The 10,448-nt window shown below is 46.0% G+C and overlaps 1 protein-coding gene across 1 annotated transcript in view; it reads left to right on the top strand.

The window, feature by feature from the left end:
- The first annotated feature begins 7,906 nt into the window (after positions 1-7,906).
- Positions 7,907-10,448, top strand: part of CEACAM20 (CEA cell adhesion molecule 20) — a 38,107-nt gene continuing 35,565 nt past the window's right edge. The window contains exon 1 of the mRNA XM_074023864.1: positions 7,907-8,033. The gene's annotated coding sequence lies outside the window, so the exon portion shown is untranslated. The remainder of the gene's footprint in view (positions 8,034-10,448) is intronic.

The raw sequence follows: 10,448 nt of genomic DNA, 5'->3' as shown, positions 1-10,448 counted from the left end.
ACCTCCTTATGCAACAGCTAGATACAAGCCACCTGACTGTCCCTCTGACCCCCAGACCCTGCATAGGCTGTGCGGATATGCCACAGTGATCACCTCCCAGTCAGTGTGACTCCATGCAACTTGTGCCTGCTGGCTCTAAACCCAGCTAGAATTCTCTCTGGAAAACTCCCTGAGGCCCCAATAAAGGCATCAGCCCACAGGTCTCTCATTTTCTCTTTCTTGCTCCCCACCCGCTGGTTGAGTGTGTGTGTCCCAGAAAACTCTCTTCTTCCTGTTGGCTCTGCGAGATGTGCTGTTCTGTCTTCTCTGGAACCTGAGTAATAAACTGCCCCTGTTATTTCATGTGTTTTGTCGTGCTGCCTCCTTTGTGTCTCACCTGACAGACACATCCAAACCTAACGTCTTTCCTGGTCAGGGCTGTCCTAAAGCATGGCTCTCTTCGTAGAAATAAACTGGACACAGGTCAGACAAAAGACTTAAGAATGTCTGCCATTATAAACAAGTATACTGCCATTATAAACAAGTGTAATCCCAGCACTATGGGAGGTTGGGGCGGGAGGATCCCATGAGGCTGGGAGTTCAAGATCAGGCTGGCCAACATGGTGAAACCCCATCTGTACTAAAAAAATAAAAATAAAAAAATTAGTTGGGCATAGTGGCACACGCCTGTAATCCCAGCTACTCGGGAGGCTGAGGCATGAGAATTGCTTGAACCTGGGAGGTGAAGGTTGCAGTGAGCCAAGACCATACCACTCCACTCCAGCCTGGGTGACAGAGTGAGACTCTGTCTCAAGAACAAACACACACACACAAAACAAACGAGTGTACTGTGAGAGGGACACCTGGTCACATGTCAGACATGTAGGCATTAGGCCGTCCACCAAGATAAAGAAGTAACCAGTGAAAATTACCCTTCAAACATCTATAACTAAATCTCCTAGAAAACTCAAGACCAAGTTAGAAAACATCAACAACAATCTGTGTCATCTCTATTAATTGTCTTTCCTCATTTAATTTAAGGAATGTCTTTCTCATTCAGTCAATTTTTTTTTCAGAGATGGGGTCTCACTATGTTGCCCAGGCTGGTCTCGAACTGCTGAGCTCAAGCAATCCTCCTGCCTTGGCCTCCCAGAGTATTGGGATTACAGGTGTATGACAAGTGGTTTTCAATGACACTCTGGACATTTTGGATATTATGAGATGCTGTATCTCATTTAAATCTTCTGTTATAGCAGGTCTCCTCTGACATCTTGCTGGTGAGGCAAAAGGGGCACCATCTTGTTACCACCAGTGGGGATGGAGCTCCAGGTTCCCCATTTGGCCTCTGTTGACTTTCCAGGTGGGGCGGGGCATCTGTTACTCTGGGCAGTTAGGAGAGTTCAGGCATCCCACTAAGACATCCTCTGATACCATCCTGCCAGCAAGAGGCAGAGACGCCTCATTACTGCTCCCTAGTGGCCTCAATGGACACTGCGGGGTCGATGCTCATTACTGCTGGGCAAAGATGACAGTCCCAGCTGCTTATTCAGCCTGGTGGAGGGGATGGGTGTCTCTGTACAGCTAGTAAGGGTAAATGTCCAGGCTTTTTCTGTGGGGCAGCAAAGTAATTATCTCCTAAAGATTTGCTGTCTTTAGCAAATCTTGTCAGGCTGCCCCTTCTTGTCCTTTGGCTAGAGCAGGCTTTGCTTGAGCCTCTTTTGGGTCTACACTCACTGGCATTTCTGGATTGCCAGGTTCTCCAGCTCCCAGTCTGGGATCTGTGAGGCACAAAGAAAGCCCAGAAAACTCACCACCGTGTCCTTTCTCTGGTCTTGAGATCCGTAGCCAGTCTGCCATATTCTCTCCTCCTTTCCGAGTCATCTATTTGTTTGTATTTGTTTGTTTATTCTTTAGCTACACCTTTGACAGACTGCTTGATATTATTCCCATAGAACAATGATGTTCTGTTCATATTGTCAGTTTTTTTGTCTATTGCTTTATTTTATTTATTTTTCCACAGGTTATTGGGGTACAGGTGGTGTTTGGTTACATGTGTAAGTTCTTTAGTGGTGATTTGTGAAATTCTGGTGCATCCATCACCTGAGCGGTATACACTGCACTGTATTTGTAGTCTTTTATCCCTTGCTCCCCTCCCATTCTTCCCCCCAAGTCCCCCAAGTCCATTGTCTCATTCTTATGCCTTTGTGTCCTCATATCTTAGCTCCCACAGATCAGTGAGAGCATATGATGTTTGGTTTTCCATTCCTGAGTTACTTCACTTAGAATAATAGTCCCCAATCTCATCCAGGCCATTGCAAATGTTGTTAATTCCTTCCTTTTTATGACTGAGTAGTATTCCATCATATATATATATATATATATATATTCCATCATATATATAGTCCATCATATATATGTATCACAGTTTCTTTATCCACTCGTTGATTGATTGATGGGCATTTGGGTTGGTTCCATGATTTTGCAATTGTGAATTGTGCTACTATAAACATACGTGTGCAAGTATCTTTTTCATATAATGACTTCTTTTCCTCTGGGTAGATACCCAGTAGTGGGATTGCTGGATCAAATGGTAGTTCTACTTTTAGTTCTTTAAGGAATCTCCACACTGTTTTCCATAACGGCTGTGCAAGTTTACACTCCCACTAGCAGTGTAGAAGTGATAATATCCAAGGTTTTTAACTGTGCTCAGGGGATGGAGTAGAAAAAACTGTGCCTGCTTTATTTTCTGAGATTTTTTAAAACTAGATTTTTCTACATAGTATTTATTTCACAGTGGTTATGAAGTTTGGAGTCACATAGCCCTGAGTTTAAAAATGATTCACCCACTTACAACTTGGCTTTTCACAACTCACTTACCCAACATAAATCTCAGTTTACCTATTATAAAATGGGATATTAATAGTCTTTACAGCACAGGGTGGTACCAGTTGTACATGAGATAATGCATTTGATGAACAAAACTCAGTACCCGAAATGCAAGCAATGCATGCAAGCATCCAGCAGTTTTTTTCTCCTTCCTTCCTTCTTTCCTCCTCTTTCTTTCTTTCCTCCCTTCCTTCCTTCCTTTCTCTCTTTCTCTCTTTTCCTTCCTTCCTTCCTTCCTTTCTTTTTTGAGATGGAGTCTCACTCTGTTGTCCATGTTGTAGTGCAGTGGTATGATCTCGGCTCACTGCAACCCCCACCACCCAGGTTCAAGAGATCCTCCCGCCTCAGCCTCCCAACTAGCTGGAATTACAAGCACATGCCACCACACCTGGCTAATTTTTGTATTTTTAAGTAGAGACAGGATTTCACCATGTTGGCCAGGCTGGTCTTGAACCCCTGACCTCAGGTGATCCACCTGCCTCGGCCTTCCAAAGAACTGGGATTACAGGCGTGAGCCACCACACCCAGTCAGTGATGGATATATTAATTAGCTTGATTATAGAGATCAACTATCAAAACATCAAATTGTACACTTTGAACATATAACATTTTTATTTGCTTATTATACCTCAATAAAACTGTTTTTAAAAGTGTAACCATTGGGTCAAAAGTTATAGAAACATGGGTAACCTTCAACCTGTATTTCTAAGTTGACTTCAAGAAAGGTATTTACTACCTGTCATCCCAGCACTTTGGGAGGTCAAGACACGAAGATCACTTGAGCCCAGGAGTTTGAGACCAGCCTGGGCAGCACAGCAAGACCCCACTCTACAAAAGTTTTTCAAAAGTAGCTGAGCATGGTGGCATGCATCGATCTCAGCTACTCAGGAGGCTGAGGCGGGAGGATCGCTTGAGCTTGGGAGGTCGAGGCTACCGTGAGCCATGTTAGTGCCACTGCACTGAAGCCTGGGCAACAGAGCAAGACACTGTCTCAAAAAAGAAAGATATTTACTAATTTGTAATCTAGGTATAAGAGTCCTCACTTGAACTCTAAAGTTGGTCCTTAGAGTGCCCCATAACCCCTTGAAGTTATATACAAATGTAAGAAATGACCTGCATCACACCCAGGGTGACCTCCCACACAGCTGAGTTGTACCCTCTGTAGCTCCTATGAATCACCTTGATGCTGAGATGCACTGTGCTATAACATCCTTTTATTCTGCTAAGTCATAATCACACCATACAAATAAGAAAAGGATCTCAGAAGGGTAACCATCGAGAGCAAACATTTTCATCCCTAAATAACTTTTATACCAATATTTTTTAAAATTTGGAGCAAGATAGCACAACTCTTCTTTATAAAGGAAAATGCATATTCCGTAATTTATAAGAAATAGATTACAGGCGTGCAACAGCACATCTGGCTAATTTTTGTGTTTTTAGTAGAGACAGGGTTTCACCATGTTGACCAGGCTGGTCTCGAACTCCTGACCTCAGGTGATCCGCCCACCTTGGCTTCCCAAAGTGCTGAGATTACAGGCATGAGCCACCATGCCAGGCCCTAATTATTATATTGATTATTTATTGCCAATCTCTCCATGACCCCCAAGACCCAGTGGCTCAAGACAATAAGAGTTTGTTGCAGCTTGTAAGTCTGCAGGTCAGTTGGGTGGTCCTTCTGAACTTGGCTGTATGTTTTTTAGTAGAGATGAGGTTTTGCCATGTTGGCCAGGCTGGTCTTGAACTCCTGACCTCAGGTGATCCACTGGCCTTGGCCTCCCAAAGTGCTGGGATTACAGGCGTGAGCCACCATGCCAGGCCCTAATTATTATATTGATTATTTATCGCCAATCTCTCCATCTAGGTGGCCAGATCTTTGAGGGTTGAGCCCTTGTCTGTTTTGTTGACTGCTGTATCATCAGTGCCTGGAACAGTTTGATGAATGAATACATGAATGAATGAATGCTGGCCACTTTGCTCAGGAGACTCACCCCTCTGCCAGCTGATCTTGGACTTGTCTTTTGGATCTCAGCTTAAATGTCACTTCCTCCAGGATGCGTTCCCTGATTTCCCCTGACTAAGTCTGGTCCTCCTGTGAGATCCTCGAATAGCATCTTATGCTACTCCTTTATAACACTTGTCATCACTTTATATATTTGCTCCATTTTGTGTGTGTGTGTGTGTGTGTGTGTGTGTGTGTGTGTGTGTGTGTGTGTTTTGACAGAGTCTCACACTGTTGCCTGGGCTGGAGTGCGGTGGCACGATCTTGGCCAACTGCAACCTCCGCCTCCTGGGTTCAAACGATTCTCCTGCCCCAGTCTCTCGAGTAGCTGGGACTACAGGCGTGTGCCACCACGCCCAGCTAATTTTTTGTGTTTTTAGTAAAGACAAGGTTTCACTGTGTCAGCCAGGATGGTCTCGATCTCCTGACCTGGTGATCTGCCCGCCTCGGACTCCCAAAGTGCTGGGATTACAGGCGTGAGCCACCGCACCTGGCCCTCATTGTGTGTTTTATGTCTCAGTTCCCTCCTGAAGTGTAAGCTCTAGGACATCAGGAATTTTGTCTGCTCTGTTTTCTGCAATATCCCTCGAGTGCCTAAAAAGGTGTCCGGCACACACAGTATGTGCTAAGTAAATGTTTGTTGAATGAGGAATGGATAAATATGATCCTCAGAGGCCACATAGTGCAGGGGTTCAGAGTGTAAGCTCTGGCATCAACATGTTTCAAATTCCAACTCTACCCCATGTGTGATGGTGAATGGGTAGTTTAACCTCTCAGTGCCTGTTTCTTTAATGGGGATATTAACAAAGCCTACCTCATAGGGTTGTTTTGAGCAATAAGTGAGATAATATAGTTTACCAGTCATTATTCCTGTCATCTGTGTTATATTTATTATCTGGTCCAGACTCTTCCTTTCCCTGGGCCTCAGTTTTCCACTCTCTAAAACGGGGGGAGAAGAGGATTTGAATTGAGTACATGGATGGAACAGCTCTGAGGACCTGAAACCCAGAGCCCCAGCACTGACACCTCTCTCTCCCTCTACCTCCCTCCCTCCCTCTCTCTCTTTCTCTCTCTCTCTCTCTCTTTCTCTCTCTCCCCCTCCTGCAGAGGCTCCTGAGGATGACCTGCAGCCGGCCTTACTCAGGACCGCCATTCCTGCTGGAGGCATCGCAGGGATTGCCTTGGGTGTCCTGATCGGCATGGCACTTACAGGGACTGCCCGCTACTTTGCTGGGGTCATAAGGTCCCAGGTACCAGCTCTGGGCCCCTCAGAGGTCACGGAGCCAGGACTGAGTGTCTGGAGATCCCAGAGGGGGCTACTTATCTGGGAGCTTCAAGCTTCACTGGCAGGGACCAGGGGCACTGAGGATCAGTGGGTGAGTCTGCAGGGGAAGAACCTGCTCAGGAACTGGCAGTTGGGGCTGGGGCTGGCGCTGGGGCACCACCCATTTGTCCTGAGTTAAATCCTGGGCTCTTGAGTCAGATGGAAGTGGTTCAAAGCCCTCTGTCACCAGCTCCTTGCAGTGGTGACCTTGGAAGGGTGTCCTAACCACTCTTGCCTTAGTTTCCTCACCTGTGGGAAATGGGGATAAAGGTACCCATTACCTCATAGGTTGTGGTGACAATTCACCAGCATCATCGGTACTTAGCTAATGTCTGTACGTGGTAAATGGTAACTAAATTTGTCTATTAATAATATTGTTAAAGTAACAATATTATTAGTTATAACTAACATTTATATAGTGTCTACTAAATCCTAGGTATAATATCATATTATAATTATGGCATGGCTAATCATAAATATTACTACCTAGGCTGGGCACAGAGACTCACTACTGTAATCTCAGCACTTTGGGAAGCCGAGGCAAGTGGATCACTTGAGCTTGTGAGTTGGAGACAAGCCTGGGCAACATGGTGAAACTCTGTCTCTACCAAAAATATAAAAAATTAGTTGGATGTGGTGGCACATGCCTATGGTCCCAGCTACTCTAGAGGCTGAGATGGGAGAATCGCTTGGGCCCAGGAGTTTGAGGGTGCCGTGAGCCATCATGACGCCACAGTATTCCAGCCTGGGCAAAAGAGTGAGACCCTGTCTCAAGAAAGAAAGAAAGAAAAAGAGAGAGAGAAAAAAGAAGAAAGGAAGGAAGGAAGGAAGGGAGGGAGGGAGGGAGGGAGGGAGGAAGGGAAGAAAAGAGCTATCTCTTGCTGGTTTATAATTCCCTTGAGGGATTCTGGAGGTTTCTGGGAGTGGGACCCTGGGTCTGCTGAAGTCATGCTTCTACCGGCTGGTGGCATTCTGTGACTTGTGTCTGGGTCACCTTCTGCTCCTCTTCACATTGCCATCTCCTCTGTGTGTGTCCAATCTCTACTCTTTAATGAGGAAACTCGTGATGGCATTTAGTGTCCACTCGCATCATCTAGATGACCTCCTCATCTCATGATCCTTAATTGTATCTGCAAAAACCTTGTTTCCTTATGGCGTAACGTTTCCAGGTTGCAAGGATTAGGAGCTGGTATCTTTGGGTGGCCATTCTCCATCCTACTACCAGTTGTGCAAAGACAAATTGCAGCAGCCCCATGTCCTGGGAGCTTGCTGTATTTCACCCACTGCTGAGCCACTGCATTTAGCATCTCCTCATCTCATCGAGCAGGGAGGAGCTAGGGTTACACCCATTATGCAGAAGAAACTGAGGCTTAAAGAGGCTCTGTCTCATGCTTGAGGTCACATAGATGGTGAGCAGAGGAGCTGGGGGAGCTTCAAACCCATTTCTCTCTCACTGTATAGTCTGGGTCCTTAACCACTGTGCTACCTGAAGCCTGGAGCAGAATAGGGGTGGGATGGGACCAAGATCGCTCGTGGTGTGTCATCCCTGTGCACATCTGGGCAGAGACTGCATCAGCTCCATTTGCTGGGATGGACCCCAATATTATTCACCATGATAACATGAGGTTGGCTCTACATTCAAGGTTCTCTGGGACCTTGGGCTCACCTAGGAAGCAGAGATCTCATCTTTTTGCCCCCTTTCCTTCCCTCTGAAGGTGAGATGAATTCAGCCTGCTTTTGGCTTAGCTGCAGAGGAAGACACCTTTTCCACTCGCCTGTTGGGACTTAACTCTTCTTTCCTTCTCTCCAGTCCAGGAATCCCGTGGAGTTCAGCTCAGCAAGGTAAGGGTGAAATACTCTTTCAGAGGAAGAATAGTCTTCAAAATGTGTCTGGGCAAAATGGCTCTGAGGGCCCTCTGCTGTGTGCGCAGGGGGTTGCTGAGATGAGGACTGGAGAGGGAGGCGCCAGACCAGTAAGCTTCAGATGCCAGACTGAGGAATTACATGTTCACCCCATGGACAGTAAGGGATCATGGGAGGGGATTTACCAGGAAAGAACGGCAGCATCCCAGACTTCTTGTAGGGTCAGCTGGGGGTCTTCAAGCCTCTCTTTTTAGAGGGGAGAGAGATGCTCCAAGAAGACTCAGTTCTATGACCCTGGAGAAAAACTTCACTGTACCCTCTGGGCCCCAGTTTCCCCATATGGGATAAAAGGGAGCTTAGACTGGAATCTCTGTTTAAACAGAGGAGTAATTTTGAGTAGGCTCTTTCTTAAAGTCAATTTTACAAGTTTTAGCACCCTTTAAGACAAAGAACATTACTACAAACTCTACGCTTCTGAAAGATCAGGGTTTTGATGCGATGTCTTCCAATAAGCACTTCCAATGGTGACCTGGAAAGGAGCCAGGTAGAATGCATTCAGCTGCAAACAAAAGATAACCTGGATCACAGTGGCAAAAATCATAATTGTCATTTTACAAGATGCCCTAGGTTTATTCCATGGCTCAGTGATATCCTCTCATCCATGCCTCCGTCCTCAGTGTGTTGCATTGCTGCTTCATGGTCTCAAGATGCCTGCCTGAACTCTAGACATTCCTGTCTTCACATCATGTCATTATGGTAGGCAGAATAATGACCCCCCCACTGCACAGGTGCCCACATCCTAGTTCCTCAAACCTGTGATATATATTCAACATGGAATACTACTCAGCCATAAAAAATGAACGAACCTGTGAATATGTTACATTACAAAAACAAAAGTGACTTCGCAGATGTAATTAAGGTTACTGATATGTTTAGGCTTTGTCATCCCCACCCAAATCTCATCTTGAATTCCCATGTGTTGTGGGAGGGACCTGATGGGAGGTGATTGAATCATGGGGGCAGGTCTTTCCCGTTCTGTTCTCATGATAGTGAATAAGTCTCATGAGATCTGATGGTTTTATAAGGGGGAGTTTCCCTGTACAAGCTCTCTCTTCGCCTGCTGCCATCCATGTAAGATGTGACTTGCTCCTCCTTGTCTTCTGCCACGATTGTGAGGCCTCCCCTGTCATGTGGAACTGTAAGTCCATTAAACCTCTTTCTTTTGTAACCTGCCCAGTCTCAGATATGTCTTTATCAGCAGCGTGAAAACGGACTGATACAGTTACAAACGTCAAAATAAGGAGAGTATGCTGGATTATCCAGGTGCGTCCAGTTTAATCACCCAAGCCCTTCAAAGCAGATAACTTTCCCCAGCTGGAAGCAGAAGCGAGATGCGGCAGACAGAGGGCCTGGTGCAGTGGCTCATGCCTGTAATCCCAGTGCTTTGGGAGGCGAAGGTAGGAAGATTTCTTCAGCCCAGGAGTTCAAGGCTGCAGTGAGCTGTGATTGCACCAGTGCCTGGGCGACAGAGGGAGACCCTATGTCTTAAAAGAAAAAAAAAAAAAACTGTGAAGAGATGCGGCAGACAGGGAAGCCAGAGAGATTCCAAGCCGGAGAAGGATTTGTTGTGGTGTTGCTGGCTCTGAGATGTACAGGCTCAAAGGCAAGGACAGGAGAGAGGCCTCCTGAGGTAAGGGCAGCCCTCAGCTAACAACCAGCGCAGTAACAGGTTTCCAGCCTCATAATACCAAGGAGTTGGATTCTGCCAACCCAAACCTGAATGACAGCTTGGAAGCAGATTCTTCCCAAAGCCCCCCAGTTAAGAGCTCAGCTGCCAACACCTTGATTTTAGCTTCATAAAGCCCAGAGCAGAGAAGCCATTTAGCCAATCTGGACTTCTATCTACAGAACTGCAAGAGGATAAACTTACGTTGTTTTAAGCTGCCAAGTCTGGGGGAATTTATTGTGGCAGCAATAGGAAACTCGGTTATTTAAATGCAGGAAGCAGGGAATGGCTCCTTGGGACTCTGCCTGCATTTTTAAATTTTTTCAGAAGTGAATTAATTCTTAGAAACCTCCAAATGTATGTATATTTTGCCCTCTCACCTCCTTCAATTCGTTGCTTAAAACTCCATGGGGTCTACCCAGACTGCCTGCTTTAGCATTGAATTCTGCGTGCCCACTCTGGCACTCTGACGCTGCCTGCCCTCATCCCCCATGGCACACATCACTTTCCAATGTCATAGATAGTTTAGTAATTTTCCACTTATTTATTCATTTATTTATGTTAGAGACAAAGTCCCAGCTACTCTGTCAGCCAGGCTGGAGTGCAGTGGCATGATCATAGCTCACTGCAGCCTCAAACTCCTGGGCTCAAGTGATCCTCCCGAGTAG

Source organism: Macaca fascicularis, chromosome 19 (assembly GCF_037993035.2).
Source record: "Macaca fascicularis isolate 582-1 chromosome 19, T2T-MFA8v1.1".
NCBI lineage: Eukaryota > Metazoa > Chordata > Mammalia > Primates > Cercopithecidae > Macaca > Macaca fascicularis.
Note: the sequence above shows the minus strand (reverse complement) of the source record. Positions and strands in the feature narration are given on the sequence as shown.